Genomic DNA, 21,091 nt, shown 5'->3' on the forward strand with positions numbered 1-21,091 from the left:
TTCGTACTGGTTCTCCTACAGGATTGCCTACCCTCACAGCAATCCCACATGCTGAAGGCCAGGCTGCCAACTGCTACAGTTAAAGTCTTAGCTAATAGGTTTTTTTTGCTTGAAATGGAGAAACACCCTGATATTCTTCTAGCATCAGTTTTATCTCCTGAGACAATTAAAGTAACTGTATCCTCAGCTGCATCAAAAAGAGTGTGACCAGCAGGTCAAAGGAGGTGATCCTGCCCCTCTACTCTGCTCTCGTGAGACCCTGCTTGCAGCACTGTGTGCAGTGCTGGTGTCCTCAAAGTAAGGAGGACATGGAGCTGTTGGAGCAAGTCCAGAGGAGGCCACAAGGATGGTCAAGGGCTGGAGCACCTCCTGTATGGAGACAGGCTGAGAACATTGGGGCTGTTCAGCCTGGAGAAGAGAAGCTGCGTGGAGACCTCAGAGCAGCTTCCAGTGTCTGAAGGGGTCTACAAGGATGCTGGAGAGGGACTCTTCATCAGGGACTGTAGCGATAGGACAAGGTGTGATGGGTTCAAACTGAAACAGGGGAGATTTACGTTGGATATAAGGAAGAAGTTCTTCCCTGTGAGGGTGCTGAGGCGCTGGCACAGGGTGCCCTGAGAAGCTGTGGCTGCCCCATCCCTGGCAGTGTTCAAGGCCAGGTTGGACACAGGGGCTTGGAGCAACCTGCTCTAGTGGAAGGTGTCCCTGCCCATGGCAGGGGTTGGGACTGGATGAGCTTTAAGGTCCTTTCCAACCCAAACCAGTCTGGGATTCTATGAGTGGATAAACTTGGCCTGCTTGAGCTGTGGAAGCCAAGATAACTTTTGTTATCAGCCTCTTGGGAAGAAAGGTTGACCTGTGGCATGTACAGCAAATATGTTGGCAGTCATCGGTGGGGGGAGCAAGGCAAGACACAATGATTTGTCCGTGTCGAGTCACAGCAGCAGTGTAATGCTCCTGCAGTCAAAACTGCTGCTGTGAGAGAGTCAGCGGAAGGGAGGGAGGGAGAACCAGAGCTAAGCCATGTCTGCTGCTCTCTGCTTCTAGGGAACTGAAATAAAATTATATCTGGACTGGAAAGTGAATTGACCATAGACTTTTATGAAACTGTTCTTGGCCAAAACTGGAAATTGAGAAACAGTGAGTTACTGCAAATGTTCATAATATAAAGACACTGCTGGGAATGCAGACAGACTCTGAAAATGGAAAAGCTTTTATTCATCTTGTTTTTGACTTTGAACAGACCTTATAGTTGTGCTTTGAAGAGTGCCACTTGCTATTCTGAAATAGTGTATGCTACTCAGACTTTGTTTTTCAGCTCTCGTACATTGTGCAAGCCTCACAGGAGGATGATTCTGTTCTTCTAAGGAAGACCACCAAGTCAGATGATTCAGCCCTACAAGAATTTTATAGAAGAGTGCAGTTGGTTGGTAAACTGGAAGAGATCTACAACTTTCTAGGTAGAGAAGCACTTAGACTGAAATTGTATGGGGTGAGATCCTGTGTATTGCCACTTCTCTGTCAAATGCTGAGTGTGGTGGAGTCTGTGGGTATGGATGAGTGTAAAAGACCAGCTCTAGTCATTCTGGGACCCAACCGTCAGTGATAGTGTAACTATGCAATCTGTAGTACAGACTCTCAAATCCATAAGCCAAGCAGGACTCCCTAAGGAAAGAAGTCATCCCACTGCTCACCGTTGTACACTAAAGGCACTGACGTGTATTACCATCTTTGAACCACTGTTCGACTCCGAGAGTTGGCACAACTCTTGGAGGTAAACATGTGAGATTTACTCCTATTTATCTGGTTAGTTAAAAATAGAGTATGTATTTGGCTAAGAGATTGAATTAATTGAGTGTAAATATTTAGTTTGCTCGACAGGGTGATACTGGGGTATAGCTCATAGTTGACAAAAGACTCACACCAGCGGTTCTTTTAATTGTAACAAGTACACCACGTCAAGCCACAGCATTCACAACTGAAGTGGATAGTGGAAATTCACTACACAACTTGTAGAAAATAATGGTTAGAACTTTAGATGGTTGAAAAAGTCCATAATTACTGATACGGCATCTTGAAAAGCCCTACTGCTTTGCTCAGATTATCAGTTCAGATAAATGCAACCTGGGGAAGTGCTTATGTCTGTGTTAATAGGCAGTGATGGAGGAGTGGACTGGATTTATGGTTCCTTCTCAGCCCTGTGTCCCTGCAGAACATGCTTCTTGTGGCAAAGTCTGCCTGTGCTTAAACACTACATAAAATCAGAGAGTGGTTTGGGTTGGAAGGGACCTTAAAGCTCATCCAGTTCCAACCCCCTGCCACGGGCAGGGACACCTTCCACTAGAGCAGGTTGCTCCAAGCCCCTGTGTCCAACCTGGCCTTGAACACTGCCAGGGATGGGGCAGCCACAGCTTCTCTGGGAAAAGTCTGTGCCAGCGCCTCAGCACCCTCACAGGGAAGAGCTTCTGCCTAAGAGCTCATCTCAATCTCCCCTCTGGCAGGTTAAAGCCATTCCCCTTGGCCTGTCCCTACAGGCCCTTGTCCAAAGCCCCTCTCCAGCTTTCCTGGAGCCCCTTTAGGCACTGGAGCTGCTCTAAGGTCTCCCCTTCAGGAGCCTTCTCTTCTCCAGGCTGCCCCAGCCCAGCTCTCTCAGCCTGGCTCCAGAGCAGAGCTGCTCCAGCCCTCGCAGCAGCTCCGGGGCCTCCTCTGGCCTCGCTCCAGCAGCTCCACGTCCCTCTTGTGCTGTTGCCCCAGAGCTGGATCAGGACTGCAGGGGGGGTCTCCCCAGAGCGCAGCAGAGGGGCAGAATCCCCTCCCTGACCTGCTGCTCACGCTCTGGGGGTGCAGCCCAGCACACGGGGGGGCAGTTCTGGGCTCAAGCACACACTGAAGCTGGGTCATGGGTCGATTCTTGTCAACCAACCACTCAACCAAACAGCCTCTGGTCTGAAGAGCTGTGACCCCAACCTCCCTCCTCAGCTCCAGTGCCAACACAGACCTCAAGGAACCTGGCTGCATTACGCGCATCAAGGAAAGAAAGCAATTTCCAGCTAACATTGATTTCACTGCTGCTCTGCAGCAAACACCTCAACCCATGGCTACAGTCATTCCTCCAACAACTTGCCATGAGATGCAAGGGCAGACCTGTGTAACAGCGAATCCACAAGCCACACTCTTGTACCTTCTCTGGCCCCAGCCCAAATCCTCAGTCAGCAGCAGTAAACAGGAAGCCACTGCTGAACTCCGTGACACACATGCGCACCCCAAGCAACCTCCTGAACTTGTTCCTCCTCCTGCAAATACAGCTGTCAACATCTGTAAAGAAGGGAGTCAGGGCTGCACCTCAGTGGTCAGAGCTCCATGAGCTGAACATGTCGCTGTCCTGGGAAGGGCAGCACCCTAAGGAACATGGAAATTGCAAGCAGGGTTTTACAACACAAAAGCTGTGACTTGTATATTCCACTGTGGCCAAAACCCAGGAATATTTTTTAATATATTAAATCAGGTCCTTTATGAAACAAACTTCTACTTCGTGAGGTTGAAAAGCACCCCTAGGTATTACCAAGCTACTCAACGCCACCCCTTCTCGCTGTTTCAGCTGTGCCACTGATCTGGTTGCAAGCTTTGCAAGGTCCAGCCTTGATGTCAATTTATCCATGCAGGTCTAGATGCGATGCCATGAATCCTGGACTGAAGCACTTCTGGAAGCATCAACCAGAACAACAATTATGCCAAGATCTTAAAAAAAAAAAAAAAAAAAATCTCAGAAAAGGCAGGACTGAAGACATCATTCCAAATCAATAAAATGAGCTGTTGCCACAAAAAGCAGCTTTAAGACCTTACTACAGCTTTTAAGTACCTTTCCTGTAAAGAGCTTAGTACAGTAAATGTGAGTAAGCAGATATTAAAAATAGCTGAGCAGGGACACTCTTGTTTGATCACTTTTAGCAGTGACTCAAACACTTATGACTCATGCCAAGTATATCCTGCTGTATCTGCTTTCCCAATGCTCACTGTAACAACTCCTGCTTTACATACTGGACATCACCACTGCCGATTTAGACACCTCTGGGACAGAGGGGTCATGTGTGTCAATACTCACCACTGAAATTTAATCTGAATTTTCTACATGTTCATTCAGCCTTCAGTGATGGTTTCTAAGTAAAACACTCACAGGATTATGCTACAAAAGGACTGAAAGCCAGCATTGAAAAGGACTAGAAATTAAGGAGTTGTCATGCTTAGTTTGACAAAAGGTTTGACAGGGAATTATCAAGCATCTCACTTCAGAACATACTTTCTTATCCTTTCTCCCTCCCAGCTGTAACCACACTGAGTTACTAAGTCACCTTCTAACAAGATTATCCTCCTAGTAATCCACAAGTCACATAGACAGGCTTTGTGAATGCAGTATCTCTGCTGTTCTTTGTTCAAACCACCCAAAAAAACAGAGAAAAAAACCCTTCTAAAGCACATCTAAGTCTTGTTTACCGGAGTTTACAGGAACAAGTGGTCACATATAGGGAATTTCCACCTAGTTAAATTCATAACTTTTAGACTTCAACTGTACATTTACGATCAAAACATCAGAGAAGGGAAAAGCCATTACAAAACCTTCTTAATAGATGTACAATTCAATCAAGACTGATCAAGCTGATCAGATATCAATTACAATCTTTAATACTACATACACACCGTAAGTAGCAATATGTGATCCTGTGTATTTTACATATAACTGGTCCTCCACAACTAGTTATGTGCTTAAAAATCATACATATATATATACACAACAAAGTCTTACCCAGACTTGCAGTAATATCCCCTGACCCAAATAATTGACAGTAATGCCTTAAGAGATCATAAAGAAAATGACAAAGGGAAGAAAACAGAGAGGCCAGTGGTAGCAAAGCAACATCATGTAGTTAATCCGCATATATATATATATGTTGGTTTTATATATTATATATATTATGAAGGATATGTATCTGAAGGATATCTATATCTCCTTCAGAAGTTATGTCAAGTTTTTATTCCATCTTCACTTCTCATTTGGCAATATAACAATGGTATGTTTCTTTTGGGGTTGAGTGGCTTTTTGGGGAAAAGAAAAGGCAGGAGGAGAATCACTACCCTGAAACCTCTATGAAAAATACTTTGTATTTTATGGAAGCCTCATGTTGTTGAGTGCTGTATTTGCACAAGTCTATTAGGTACCTTACGCATGAGTTATTCATAGTAACTTATACTGTGGAAGCCTTAAAAATCATCACTTTTCTGCTATTCTTTGCCAGAAAAAAAAGCATAAACACAAGTAGTTTGGGGGATATTTTCAGTGTAACTCAGAAAAAGAAGCTAGATAAACATTATGCCCAGACTGATCCATTTCTAACTATCAAACAGCATTTGCCTGCTTCCAAATCTAACAAAAACTAGCAGTGAAGACCAAGCTCAAATTGTCAAGTCAGAAAAACAGGAACTGTGCTCTAGAATTGGGGTTTTGTATTTCCCCTTTTGAACTTGGTACTAGAACTAACAATGTATTTTGCATCTATGAGAACATGAGACAAAATCATCTGAATTTGGGGGGGGGAGAGGGGGGAGGGTAAACTTCAAAGCAATTATTTGCTGCAAAAACTCAGTTCTAACTTCACCTAAACAGAGTAGCTTCACTCTATGTACTCTTCATACTTCTAGGAATGAGAGTGCATAGAAGAGTGAATACAGCTGAAAAGGAAGGGCTACCAGAGAGGTCCTCCGATGAAACTCCGCCACCAGAAAATTAGGAAATATGGAGGGGGAAAAAAAGAGAGAGGCAAGTCTGAGGCATATTAAATCACACCTCTCTCCTGTTTTATGCACTGTGATGAAATTGGGTGTTTTACAATTACAATTCTAAAGCCTTGATTTCAAAACTAAGCACTATGGAGAAAAGGAACTTTTCAGAGGCAGCTGGGCATTTCATGCTTTGCTCCAGGTCTGCAGCCAATCTGCAAATACCACAGTGCAGCTACTCTGGGCAATAGATGTTTAACTATAGTAGGCAATACTTGGTACAACTACTACTTTAGAGGGGGGAAAAAGGCATTCGGGAGCAAATTGTCTGTTAAAGCACATGCACTTCAGTAGGAGATTATGAAAACTAAAAGCAGAAAGCACTCTATGCATACAGTGCCTTCTGGTTTTCTGCCTGTCACAGCCTGTCAGATCTGCAGCGCAAGATGGCTACTGAAGCCTTGGCTCTACTCTTCACCATAGAAGTACTTCCTTCTCGCTGTCCTTAAAAGCAACTTAGAAATGTAAGTTGCTTTTTTTAGTAAAAGCAATTAGAAATTGAAATGCACATTCACATGAAGGAATCTTAACAAAGCCTCTTCCAAATTTCGTTATGTTGTTGGTTTATCCTGAAACATCTAAAATATCCCCAGTCCTAAACTGTTCAACCCTTACAAAAACTAGTGATACCACATCGAGCATTCCTCATCATTTACAGAAGCCTCATGGATTTTAGGGAGACTGGAAGCTTCACTCCAAACCACTGCCCTAAATCACTATAATTGCCATGTTATCCCATGAAAAAAAACAAACTTAAGATGCACCAACAGATTAAAAGAGTCATGCTTGACTTGTTTCAGAATTGAAACACCAGTCAAAAAAACCCTGGTAGTTTGTAACCTAATACACTGAAACAGTGTTTGTTACATGAAATACATCTCTGTATCAAAAGGTTAACTGGAGACCTCAAAGAAAATACAGAGAAATTAGTTACAAGTGATCTCTTAGGAAAAAAGTATCTGTAATTCCTGTAGTAACTTGGATGTATCACCCCTCCAGCACCTTTCTTAAGCAATCTGAGAATTATCAGATGAATTTCACAGAGAGGAAATACCCCATTTTCCAAACAACTACTCGAAATCTTTCCCTGTGTCTTACAACCTGGAAACCTGGCTGTTACCAAGCTGCATTTCTGCTCTGGTGGTTACTTGTATGTCGTGAAGTAAAATCAGTTCATTTTCTCACATGGCTAAATGCACCTAAGTTGTACTTAGCCAGAAACTACAAAGCCAACATTTCTTCTTATGTATGTGACTTCTGTGCATATGCAGTGTCATAACTTCGTATATTAAGTGGTTATCTTTAATATGCAAGGTTATTTGCAGTTAGAAACAGCCTACTGCATGTCTCTACCACTCTAGACACAGTCCTTCCATTCAAATAGAAAAAAAAAATAAATCATATCCCTCACTTTTAAGGGGAAATCAACTCAAAACCCCCCATGTGCTCCCAATCTATAGACATTTAACAACTCAGCAGTGCAGAACTTGTCACTTCCATGTTTGTGCATCACGATGACCAACACCACAACACACAACAACCCACACTGTGATCCTCACCTTTGTATCTCCCCAAATGTAGTGCTGGAGGCTCCTGGCCCTATTACTCAAGGATTACACAGATGACACTCAAACCCAGGTGATAATCCTACAGTAGTAATCCATCCTTGCAGGCTTCTGAGGCATACAGCAGTGGGGAAGAGGGGATCTCAGTGCTCCTCACAGTTTCTCCTTTCCACTCCAAAACGTGTCTATGCCAGCACTCAGGATGGGAGATGAACTTTGGAGATATATTTCACAGTTCCTGCTCTGGCAGGATCTTCACCTGCATGGAACGAGGATGTTCCTTGCATGAACGCCATGCCCATTCCACTCCACGCTGCTCCGCTCCTCTTAAATCACAGGCTTTTGGGCAGAAAGAAAGGTTCTCAACAATGCTTGTCAAAGGGGCTCATGCACAATTTTACATGACACCTACAGCTAGGAGAACCTCAAGTTTCTCATTTTCTGTTTTCTTACCAAGCCACCAGAAAGCTGACTCTCAATATCTACTGGCTTCCAACAAGAGCTCACAGCCTTTTTCCTCCTCCCTCCAGTGTTCAGTGTACAATTCATCTCTTCATATCTGTTGAAAATCTGGAAGCCTACTGGAACAAGACATGTAAAAAACACTCTCACGAGCAAATTCACCTGAATTTAAGCAAAAGGCCACAAGCCTTTGCCACAAAATCACCATGAGTAGAATTCAATTCCTAACATCTGCAAAGACAGAGAAATCCATGTTACACTATTTTGTTACCAGTCATAGCAAGCAAGCAAAAGTTCACTTAAATACAAGTGAGACTCAGGAAAACATTTTTCTTTGATGGTAATAGAGCTGATTTGTTGTGTTAAACACGTCAGAAATACAATACCACTCTTTTTCAGTCTCAAGAATTTCTGAGCACTAACAGATTGTGACCAGAGGTCACTGAAATCAGGGCAAAGGACTTCATTTGAGCTGCTTTAAACTTTGCTTTCTGCTAGTTAGCATCACATACTTGATCTAGATCCCTGGAAAATACTTTGGATAGGAACTCCGAAAGAGCCACCCTGCCATTTTAGCTAGGAATGGTGAAAGTTTAATTGAGAATTACAGAAGCCAAAACCACCATCTTTTAAATCTCAGAGATTCTTTTCTGTTTACTGTAACAAGAGAGCAAACAGATGCAGCAAGGGAAACAAAATAAGCATGCCAGATATTCCAATAACCAGATATTCCAATAACCAGCCATTCCCTACTGGTTGTTAGCATCTACTTAGGTTTTTTTAGAGGACTGAAACACACAAATTTAATCTGGCAAGAAATGTAACTACAGAATTAAATTGAAATTGATGTATTGAAATGTTGGGTTTATTAAACTACAACTTCCATGAAAAAAAAAATATACCAACTGCCTTTTTTAAGCTTCTGGAATTGAACAGGATCAAATGCAAATCAAACCAGGAAGAGACACCTCATCTGTAAACTAAGAAAACCTCCGTATGCAAATTCAAGAGAGAACTCTACACCAGCATTGCTAAGTCACCAGTTTATTGCAGAATGCTTACAGCCAAAGAACAGCCACCACACCAGGCTTCTCCACAGCATTTGACTTCTCAGGGCAAATTCCCAGGAGTTTAACTTCTCCTTCTATCCCTTTTAAAGACATTTCATAGCTCATCCCTAATTCTGGATGAGGATGAGATAGATGGGGGGGAAAGGGAATTGCCCCGTTGTAGCACATTTTATAGCTGGATGTTCATGGAGTAGACGGCTTGCTGCTCTACAGACCTATGCCATATTGTTCACAAGAGTTTGATTCTAAGTCAGTCCTGCAAAAAATAACCCTATTAACACAGGGATAGAACATATTAACATCTTAAGCCTTTGGATGGGGCTTAGCAAATTATACGTCAGTGTTTGTAGGTTATGCCCTCTCTGAAAGTCCACACCATGAGATGCCCCACTAAAACCAGAAGAGCTTTGTAGAACCACAAGTGTGTATTTGTTTATGTGATTGGGATCATTGTGTCAGTCTTACCTGCTAAATAAACCACTCTCAACTTCCCTTGTCTCTGAAGCTGAATAGCAATAGGTTTTGAAAAACAAACACCTTGCAGAACAAGTGCTGATTAAATTGCTGTAAAAACAGGAGCTGAAACATGTGGTAAATCTTATTTCCAGCCAGAGCCATGCAAAAATGCTGCAGTTCTAGCAAAAGCCTTTGCCAGCTTCAGAAAAACTAGGAGGACATCTGTTTGCATCTCAAGGACAAACTCACCACCAAGCTGGGGACAAATCAAGTTCTTTAGGTAATTACTCAGCTTCACTGACATACACCAGTTTGTCTGTGCAAACCAAATTGCACGGAACCCTAATGAAAAATAGGAGTTAACAGTGTGTATGGACACAAAAAGCATAGCAGTTTACATTAACCCCAATTAAATTTATCAAGCATTTAAATAACAAAGATATAATAGCTTGGAAAAGTCCTAAGGAATTTGTTCATTAGAGAAAGCACACAATGAGCCAGCATAGCAGAGGTGAAGGTAATGCATGATCCTGACTTCTCTCCCTAAAGAGAGAGAGTCCAGCCATAGATTCATTGCTTGGCCGCTCCTTCCCTTGTCACGTACAATTAATTCTCCAAGCATACAGAGCGAGAGGGTGGTTCTACCCAAATGCTTCTCTGCATGCTAAATGACGCATGAAGCACATCAACAGGTATATGCTGTGGTGCAAGACAAGCCTAGAGAAAGTTATTCAGGTTAGATATAAGGCAGAAGTTCTTCCCTGTGAGGGTGCTGAGGCACTGGAACAGGTTGCCCAAAGAAGTGGTAAATGCCCCATCCCTGGCAGTGCTCAAGGCCAGGTTGGACAGAGCCTTGGGTGACATGGTCTAGCGTGAGGCATCCCTGCCCACGGCAGGGGGTTGGAACTGGATCATCTTAAGGTCCCTTCTAACCCAAACCATTCTAGGATTCTATTTAGTTGGACTCTATGACGAAGTTAAAGTGCTCCCACTTAAAAGCATAATGGTGTTTCTTCTCCAGGATTTTCACAACACAGGGTCCAAGTTTGCACATCCCTACGGGAAGCAGGGGAGGGAGCTGATCAGAAGTGATCCGAGCTGGAACAGGTATCCATCAGAGCATGCTAGTTGCTCAACCGAAGGGGTGGCATGCCACAACAGGAGTGCCTCAAGAGAGCTCTGCTGTGATCTGCAATGTGAAACCACAGCCCCAGTGATACCCAGGCAGCATTGCTCACCTCCTCCCTCTGCACACACACCATAAGCTAAGAAAAATGTGGGCTCATTTCTCACTTAATTCCACAGCAAACTTGTACCAACACAGTGAGATCAAACCTGGAGATACCACACACTTTTATGGCAAAGTAAACTTTCAGTCAATACCAAAGGGTGAACAATTCATCTGTACACAGCCAAGCTAACATGACCCGTGTCTAAGGTTTTAGTTGTTTAAGGCTGTGCTTGAGTATTTAGGATTTAAAAGGTGCCTTTTTTTTAAGCTAAGTGAGCCCTCTGTTTGCTGATGTATCTTGCTTATATAGATGCAACTTGGCTGTGTTGTAAGTCACATGTACAGGAAGCTGAAAGGACTGTAAAACCCACAGGACTGTGTTTTCTTTTTAAACTTGGCAGAAGATAACTGTTCTTCTTCTGTAAAACTGAAGCCCTTCAAGTCAGCTATCCCTGTATGTCCTTTCACTTACCACCTGTGGCTTTGACAGTGAAGTCAAACCCATTCTCTCCTGTGTTAATCAGTTCCACACTTGTAGGGAAAGGTGTTCATGGCCATGAATTACTACTAAAATAAGGGCTGGTACAAAACACCACAAGCTGATTGCTTCCAGGTGATGCTGGTGGTAAGACAAAGGTAAGACAAAGAATCCCAATGCTTCTCCTAGCAACTTGCACCTACATACAACATGTTCATCAGGCTATGGGGGCTTGTTCTAGACTATCAATAAAAACAACCTCTATGTCCCCTTCATGAGGGCAATGGTACAGAAGCATGCACACAAGCATAAGTTTTCTTGGCAATGAACAGTTATGACCCTACAAAATAAATGGGGATCAGACAGGCCCCTTTTCTCTGACTATACCAGCACTTTCCAGAATGTGGATGAATATTGACTATTCCCTATCTTTAGGGGACAGAGTTATTAAGAGACTTCCTAAAAAATCAATACTAACAGTCAAATAAAATACATTTTAGCTATTCACTGACTAAGATAGGCATTGATGTTCCTAACAGAAAACCAGTTAAGAGAAGTGATGAGGTTATAGCACCATTTCAGAAGGTGCCCATTACAGCCTGCAGACCACTAAATAGACTTTACCATTAAAAACAGTGGAAGGCAGCAAGTGCTAAGTCTTGGAGTTGCTGCTGTGACTTCCATAAGCCTTCAGAAGAAAGAAGGGTAGAAGCTTCAAATAAGGAAAAAAAATATATAGTTTAATACAAATGCAACACAAATCAATAGCAGGGAAAGGCAAAAAGACAAACAGTGGATCTGTAACCTTCCATTTTCAATGAGGGTAACTCCTGAAGAAGAGTGCTCCAGCAGAGGTTATAGAGCCGTAAAGGGTGCCAACAGAGGCTGATACATACAGGTCAGGCTCACTGATTTAACAGCCTGGTTCCTTTTGAACTTTTAAACTCTCTAAATAGATGGGCTCTGGCAATTTCAAAATCATTGGTGTCTGTTTTGCTGTGTTTTGAGGAAAAGTGAAATACAGAAGTGTTCAGGAAGTGAAAGGTTATTTCTTGCGCATCTGCAGTAAACATGAAAGACAAGAAAATCATATCAACTGAACTGCAAATGCCAGCTTAGAGCTGTTCTTCATTAAAAACCTCAGAACTGAGGGTGGCCACACTTTCCTTCCATGCAGGAGGCCACCAGCTTGAGTTAAGATGCAAGAGCTTGACATCCTAGGGACAAAACCAAACCAACCTGTGCAAAATAGCAGATTTAATTATAAAAGACTGAGCCTAATGCAACACTTAAGCTAGATGGTACCTTTTATACTTCCCCCCACCGCTTCCCCCTTAAACACCTAATGCCCTACAAACTGAAGGGGCCTACAAGGATTCTGGAGAGGGACTCTCCATCAGGGACTGCAGCAATAGGACAAGGGGTGATGGGTTCAAACTGAAACAGGGGAAGTTCAAGTTAGATACAAGGAAGAAGTTCTTCCCTGTGAGGGTGGTGAGGTGCTGGAACAGGGTGCCCAAAGCAGTGGTAAATGCTCCATCCCCGGCAGTGTTCAAGGCTGGGTTGGACAGAGCCTTGGGCGACATGGTCTAGTGTGAGGTGTCCCTGCTCATAGCAGGCAGGTTGGAACTGGATGATTTTAAGGTCCTTTCCAACTCAAACCAATCTATGATTCTAAAATAGCAGATTTAAATATAAAAGGCTGAGCCTAATTCAGCACTTAAGCTAGATGGTACCTTTTATACTTCTTTTTCTCTTCTCCTTAAACATCTAATGCCATACAAACTAATATAACTTTACCAAAACCACCCAAACAAAAAAAGTCTGCTTTGAATTTGTTACCATCCCCTGGTAAAATCCCGAGGAGCGCAGAGATGGGTATTTCTGGCTGGCAAGCAACAGGAAATAATTTAGACTGTACAAGTGCCAAGGCTTTTAAGGTTTGTTTTGTTTAAGGTATCTCTTCATGCTGCTCATGTCTCAAAATGAGTATAGAAGTTTGTTCTGCCAAATTGATTTCCTGAAAAACTTGAGTCCACATACAAACAAGTGTTTTGCAAGTGTTCCCTCTCCTCTCACAATCCCCTGTGACTCCAAGTCACAGATCCAGCATGTTCTGCTTTATCTGCCTTACCTATAAATGTAGAAGGGTTACATCTGTCCTTCCTCCTGACGTGGAAGGTGTAAGGACTTTTTCAGCACTGCTGTCTCCAGCAGAGCCCCAGGCACAGTAGCTCTGCCAGCAGATCTAGGGACAACCTCCTAGGTTGAACAAGAACTCTTTCCTGTTCACAATAGCGTGAGTCAATATTATCTCAATACCCAGCCAGTAAAATTAAGTAGTTGAAAAGATCTGAAGTGGAAGATCAACAAAGTTATTTTGATAGATTATGCCCCAGCTTGAAGGGTTGTTATTAAGAGTATTGCTAATAAAATTAAGTATTACAATAGCTAAATTCCAACTGGGCCACCTGATGGGCAATCCAGACTCTGCACAGTGTTCAAATAGCTGGAAATGACAGGAAACAAAACATTCAAGGAACACTTTGAACAGCACTTGGTGTCCAAAACTGCTAAAAACTCACACTCTATTGATGTATTGGTGCGTCCGCAAGCCAGGGCCCCTCTCAGCTCCACTCTGCAAACAAGGGAGATTGCATACCAAGGTCTAAGGAATACGCAAATTTTCCTTTAGGAGTTTCCTCCTGGAAGTATGAGTAACATTTGTCACTTGGATTTTGTGTTCAAAGCCTTTGGGGACTGGGGAGGGAATGCAGTATTGCCAGGAGACAGTGGGGGAGAAAGGTGTGAAAGGAATAACCTGTGCCAGTGGCACAGCTGAGATTAAAACATCCCAAAGCTTCTAAACCCATGGAATGCTGCAGGATATGCTTCTCCAGCTGCAGACCGACTCCTCATCTTTGTGAACCTTCCTGTCCCCTCCTCCAGTACACACAGAGTCAACCAAAGTCTTGACTCACGGTAGATCCTACATGCTTCAGAAGTCAGAGAATATAGAATCATAGAATCTATTAGGTTGGAAAAGACCTTTAAGATCAACAAGTCCAACCATTCCCCAGCACTGCCAAGGCCACCACTAACTCATGTCACCAAGGGCCTCGTCTACACAGTTTGCGAACACTTCCAGGGACAGTGACTCTGCCAGTGCCCTGGGCAGCCTATTCCAATGCCTGACCAGCCCTACAGTGAAGAATTTCTTCCTAATAGCCAGTCTAAATACTGACTTGATCCCATGTATTAGCAGACCCTCCTTTATGTAGCAGGCCAGCTTCAAAGGAGAAGTCCAAAACACTCCACAAAGCAAATCTTTACGATAGATATGTGCATTTATGATAGATACGTGCATTTATGATAGATGAGCTTCTCAAAGCCAGTTGCCTTGTGAAAGCTTGTTCTCGACCAGCAAGCCCCTGCTGCTGCTTTGGGAGCTCCATAGCTACAGCAGAGCAGTGACTTGGTATTTCTCAGAGACTGTTTGTTTACTATCAGAACTGCTGACAAAGCAGAATCAACAGCAACCCAGAGCCACTTACTCCAACACAAACAATTCTCCTATTCTTTGGGAGCTGTAACAGCACTTGTTCAGAATCTTAACTCTGCAGTTAGGTTCCTCCTCAAACAAAAACTCCAATTTCATTTTCCCATGGCTTTTACTACTACTTCACTCCATAGTTTGCGATGATGCACAGATCTCTGGTTTTCCACTGACTTCCAGTTCTTTTCCTTTATTTCGTATCTTACCTTTCACATCCAGCAGGGAAAGAAAAAAAGAAGTCCAACAGACTAACAGAACGCTTTTATGGCCCAGCTGTTTTAAAGTGTAATCATCACCACCTAACATGCAGAGAACCATATTCACGTCACTTATCAAACAGCTCACTTGGTGTCAGAGGATGGTAAAAGGTAATAACAGGCAACAAACGCTACAGGATGTACTTTTCTCAAGTAGAAGCTGCTCTTCATTTCCTGCAGCTCAGTTTTTCTGTCAGTTATGCAGCTTAAATTACATTTATGTAACAGGTCCAGGGGTGAAAAAAGCCTCAAGAACTACTCTAGCTAGCTTATAAAACTGTAGTTTCATAAAACAGTAGTTTTATAAGCCTGAAGAAAAACTTCAAGACTTGTTCCTTAAAAATGCACCTGTTTTCAACAGACCAGGACATTAAAACCACTAAATCACACTTCCTCACTTTCCCCTTCCGATTTTGATCAAGAGGAATTGCAACCAACTTGCCCAAGAGAACCATCATCAGCCTCTTAATCCAATAAGCTCATACTTTTAGCACTGTTCCAGGTTTTTGGAGGGATGGGGTGTATGGGGAAAACAAATAGTGGCCAGGGTACCTACAGCACTGCTAAAGACATCAAGTGAGAGAGCAGAATAATCCCCCCTAATCTGTCGCTTCATGTAATCTATAGGAACTACCGCAATAGACGGAACAATTTAGTAGCCAAACACTCAAAATGCTGTTCTTTTGAGACCCCAATTTCTTTCTTGATAAGGTTCTGGCATATTGGTCTCAGCCTACTAGCAAAACCGAGTAGTATCAGTCCATGAAAAAGCTTTCTAAAAGGCAGGCTCTGGCTATTACCTGACTGAATCATGTGCTTGAACTGTAAAAGCCATTTTCTATCAATTTGGCAAGTGTTTGCCATTACCAATACCTGAAATCTAATTGCATTTTAAGTGCTTTAGAGATCTAGAGCAACTCTCAGTGTGTTTACAGGAATAATGCCAAATCTTTGAAGAAATTGCGAACTGTTGGAAAGACTACAAAAGAACAACTTGAATATTGACAGTTTATCATCCAGAAGATAACATTTTATCATTTTTAATTGCTGCTGCACATGAGACTAGGCAGGATCCAAGACCCAACTCAGCCTTCCCTCCATAACCTGGCTCCTCAGCATGCTTTGTGTTCCCATCTAAATACAAACCAGTCTAAAGGGTTTATTTTTACGCATAAGAGCTTTAACTTCTCAAAACAATTCAAACACCTTCCTCTATGTAAACACAGAGCAGCTCCTCGTGCAATTCACGCCCAACACAGCATTCAGATACAAGAATTCTCTGGGTTTGTGCTCTATTTTGAAGCTTTCTCTTCCTCACACCAAGATGGGCAGCAGTAAGGTGCCAAGAAATGTGAGGGCCAGTTCTGCAAGTGAAAAAGGTGTTTCACTTCCAAATCAAGGAAGGATGGGGAGGTATGTGGTAGGAAAGAGATGAAATCTTCCTGCCCACAAGAGCAGACATCACTGTCAGGATGCTGCCTATGACAACAGAAAGATTTTTTCCCCTCTACACAAAAAAGGGAAGCTGGTTTCTGTGAATTCAGTCTTTTACTTGAAAGACTGAACTACTACAGAAGTGTCCATCTAAGCTTACTTTATTAGTATCACTTAGTCTTCCAACCAAGAACCCTGGCTTACTTCCAGCCCTAAAGAGGTAAGGTAAAAGAATTGAAGCAAGTTAAATTGCACATTCTGTTTGACTATGGAAAAAAATTAATTTAAAACGTATGTTGATTTTAGCCACTGTTCAGGTACACTACAGCATTTTGCTTTGCAATTCATATAGGTTTGCTTTCCAAAGCTTTTGTACCAGATATTCTCTCCAGATCTTGCTTCCCATTTGTTTTTTAAACTAACTCATTGAGCAGACAAGCCAATTTGAACGTACAGAAACAGCATGTTCTTGAACAGCTCAACATTTATAGAACTTACTTCTCAAAAAAGGCCACTTTTATATTAATTCTGAAAGACTTTTGCAATGCAAGAGACTTCCAGGAGTTCACAGACTTAACATTGTTCCAGTTCTGTGTTTATACTCTTGTGCAAATTTAAACCCACTCACCCTGGCTTTTTATGAGCTTTTCACCTAACCTTTCCCAAAGGTCAAGTGTTTGCAGTTTTGCTCTGCATGTGCATAGTGTATTCTCTGTTCCACCAGGCTTTGGGGCAAACAGCTTGCAGATACTTAGATGAGATTTAGGAAGTGAATCGCTAAAAATATGTTGACAAAAACACTCATAAAATCTGCCTGTGATCACTAACTTTTAACACCACAAATGACAGCAAGAGCCCGCTGTGATCTGTTTGCTCAGATGTGAGCAGCACGTCCTTCAGTGGCTCTGTATTTCAAAGCACCTGTGTCAGTATCACCTAGCACAAACCCAGATCAAGGTGCAACTTCCTGCGTGTTTTAAAAACAAGTGCCAGGAGGAAATGCCAACCACTCCCCTTATATAGTCAAAACTGAACCCATCACTGAGCCCCAGCACCCATGAAGAAAATGGTACCAATACACATTCCGCTAAAGAATTAAACTGCTGAAAATCTTCTTCAAACAAGAGTTACACTGGGCTAATTGGGGTTAAGTTTAAACACTGGTGCAACTCAATTATTTCTACCTCCCCAACCAAAAAACCACAACTTTCTTGCACTGCACTTATCTGCCCCCCCAGGCTGCCTCAAAATTTACCCCTTATCTATCAGCCACGCTGTTAGCCACACACTTCCCCAGCAACGCTCCATCCTCCTTCTAAGCACACTCTGATTAAACAGAGCCAGGTCCAGCCTCTCCTGTCACATCCAGCAACTGCCAGGTTGTCTTTCTGCCACCAACTTACATGGTTAGCAGCAGGGTTGACGTACTTCAGGCTTCTGTGTCCTGGTCTCCTCATAGATGAGCTTTCGATCCTGACTCAACAGGGCTGTTTCCCCACACACGCACACAGAGCTGAATTATACTTTTAGGTGTCTGGAGAAGGCAGAATGTAGGTGCCACTTGGTAGTTACCTGCTCCGCATCCCTGCCTGTCCTTTTGGGTGATGGATACTCAACCCACAGGTAACCTGCCTGCTCGATGGCTGTCACCACCCTCAGAGGAAGGAGAACGGGTCTAAAAGATCACCAAAAAGTACCTCTACTCCTTCCACACAAACAGATGCCAGGCTGACAGCTGGACACAATCAAAGTCCCCAAGCTCTTAATTTGCACAGAAGCGTGAAGCAGTTGCAACTCCACTTGCAAAGCACACCGAGGCCTCCCGGCGGGTCCGAGCTCACTCAGGAGCACCCGGCTGCGCTCCAACTTCACCCATTTCCACCAGCGGCCAAAACCGAAGTTATTTCATTCCGGTTCCTCCTCTCGCCAAACACCGGCCTCCCACGCCGGGGCCGCCGCTCGCCAAAACGTGGCTCCTAAACCCCCTTCCCGGCCCGGCCGGGCTCGTCCCCGCTCCGCGCTGAGGGGAGCCCAGCGGCACCGCACACCCGAGCCGAGGCGCCGGGCCCGGCCGCCGCGCTGAGCCCGGGAAGGGGCCGCCGCGCCCGCCGGGGAAGCCCCACGCCTCCCCCGCGCCATCGGCCATCTCGGGAGCCTCCCTCCGGAGAAGCGCCCGCCGCCCGCACCGCCCTCCCCGGCTCCCCCTAGCCCAGGGCCCGGCCGGGGAGCCGCGGCAGCCCGCTCCGGCCCCACTCACCCCTTCCGTCGCGCCTGGCTGGGCGGGCGTAGCCGCTCAGCCGCGGCCCCGCGGGGCTGGGGGGCGGCTGGGCTCGGCCCGGTGCTGTCCGGTGCGGTCGGCAGCGAAGCCCCCGGGCGCTCGGCAGCAGCAGGGCGGCGGTCCCGGCACGGCGGCGGCTCCCGCCTGCGGAGCATGCGCCGGGCCGGGCCCGCCCGGGGGCGGTGCCTCGCCGCGGCCGCCTCCGGCGCTGAGGGGGCTGTGAGGGCAGAGGGTGTGATGGCGGCTTTAGCTCCGCTGCTGGGGTATTCTGCTGGCCCGCGGAGGCGGCTCAGGCCCTCGGCAGCCGCCGAGCCCCAGCGGGACGGTCCTACCTGGCCGCAGAAAGACAGAAAGAGGGAGTTAAAATGGATCTGTGTCCTGGGTGGTGTGAAGGGAGATGGAGAGTTCAGCGGGTGTGGTGGGTGCCCAGGTCGCACCTGGGTGTTTTAACACCAGGTGATTAAAAACACCTGTGTTGTGGCACAGCTTGGAAAGAGCTGAAGTTGTGGGGTTGTCTTCACCACCCCAGAGCTGAGGCCGTAGCTGTTATTTCCACAGGTCTCCATTGTCTGCCATGGTGTGGGCCGAGCTCTTGGCGTTATTTGGATTGTAGAATCCCAGACTGGTTTGTGTTGGAAGGGACCTTAAAGCTCACCCAGTTCCAACCCCTGCCACGGGCAGGGACACCTTCCACTAGAGCAGGTTGCTCCAAGCCCCTGTGTCCAACCTGGCCTTGAACACTGCCAGGGATGGGGCAGCCACAGCTTCTCTGGGAAAAGTCTGTGCCAGCGCCTCAGCACCCTCACAGGGAAGAGCTTCTGCCTCAGAGCTCATCTCAATCTCCCCTCTGGCAGGTTAAAGCCATTCCCCTTGGCCTGTCCCTACAGGCCCTTGGCCAAAGCCCCTCTCCAGGTTTCCTGGAGCCCCTTTAGGCACTGGGAGCTGCTCTAGGGTCTCCCCTTCAGGAGCCTTCTCTTCTCCAGGCTGCCCCAGCCCAGCTCTCTCAGCCTGGCTCCAGAGCAGAGCTGCTCCAGCCCTCGCAGCAGCTCCATGGCCTCCTCTGGACTCGCTCCAGCAGATCATCTGTAAAAACCCTACAATCCTATCTTTAACTTCACACAGACATGAATGACCCGGCGTAAACAACTTGGTGTTTACACCAAAATGAGGAGACACACACAGTTCTCCCCTCTGCACAGAAAAGAAATGGGTTTCTGCATTGCGGTTTCAAACTCTTCTTAAAGTGACAGGAAGCTGCACAAGTTATCAGCAAGAAGATGATTCAGTTCAATAAAATAATTTCCCCCTTCCCACACACATGTATTTGGCATTTTATTCTGAAAGAAGAACCAATCTGCTGCTGCCTTTTGGGAGAATTGGCCTAACAGCTGAATCAGTCAGTTAAAAAAACCCAACGCTCTGGTAAAGGTGCCCCCTTTCAGCATAATGGTTCATGTAATTCAGACTCATCAGAGCACACTGGTAACATCATTTTATCAAGTTCTTCTCATGCATGGCAGCACATGGGTGTGCAAGTCCCATTGCCATTACAAAGTGTTCAGACGCCAACACAGTTAATTGGTCCCAGCTCATCTGCCCCAGCTTGTGCCTCAGCAGTCATGAGTTTTGAAGCTCTTCTCCAGGAAATCAACCCAAACCTTTTCATCTCCCACATAGGAGCTGGGAGGCGAGACCTGACTGTGTGTGATTGCACATGTGTGCATGTGCAGCCTTACGGTATCTGAAGGGGGCCTACAAGGATGCTGGAGAGGGACTCTTCATCAGGGACTGTAGTGATAGGACAAGGGGTGATGGGTTCAAACTGAAACAGGGGAAGTTCAGGTCAGATCTTAGGCAGAAGTTCTTCCCTGTGAGGGTGCTGAGGCGCTGGCACAGGGTGCCCAGAGAAGCTGTGGCTGCCCCATCTCTGGCAGTGTTCAAGGCCAGGCTGGACACAGGGGCTTGGAGCAACCTGCTCTAGTGGAAGGTGTCCCTGCCCGTTGCAGGGGCTTGGAACTGGATGATCTTAAGGTCCTTTCCAACCCAAAACATTCCGTGATTCTACGATTCTATGTTGGGTGGTTGTAGTTTACAAACTAAAGGTAGATAATCATGGATTATTTCTTCCCCCTCTCCCAAGAGGAAACAAGCCAGTGCTTCCTCGCCTGTGTCCACAGCTGTCAGGGAACCAGCAGAGCATAATTTGGACACTTTCACCAAACATGATTTCACCATATTAAGCTTTTTCCTCAGCCACATGTCATCGTTGGGTCTGGATTAACCATGTGCTGTGGGTGCCTGGGAAAGCACTGGAGTCTCACCCCATTTCCATCACTCTGGTAACCTTAACTCGGGTTAGAAAAGAGCCTGAGGTTGGAAGGAGAGAGGTCATAATCTGCAGACGCGTGGCTGTGTCACAGCTCTCAGGTCTGACCTTTTCTTGTTCCCTGCTCCCCATGATCTGCCTGCAGA

At 45.1% G+C, this 21,091-nt stretch overlaps 1 protein-coding gene across 2 annotated transcripts in view; it reads right to left on the reverse strand.

Moving 5' to 3' along the window:
* Positions 1–18,793, reverse strand: part of JAK1 (Janus kinase 1) — a 63,756-nt gene extending 44,963 nt beyond the window's left edge. Inside the window, exon 1 of one of the 2 annotated variants that reach the window (XM_030493960.1) lies at positions 18,599–18,793. The gene's annotated coding sequence lies outside the window, so the exon portion shown is untranslated. The remainder of the gene's footprint in view (positions 1–18,598) is intronic. The other variant, XM_030493961.2, reaches the window with a different exon arrangement.
* Positions 18,794–21,091: the final 2,298 nt, after the last annotated feature.

This window comes from Strigops habroptila, chromosome 8, assembly GCF_004027225.2.
Source record: "Strigops habroptila isolate Jane chromosome 8, bStrHab1.2.pri, whole genome shotgun sequence".
In the NCBI taxonomy this organism is placed as follows: Eukaryota; Metazoa; Chordata; class Aves; order Psittaciformes; family Psittacidae; genus Strigops; species Strigops habroptila.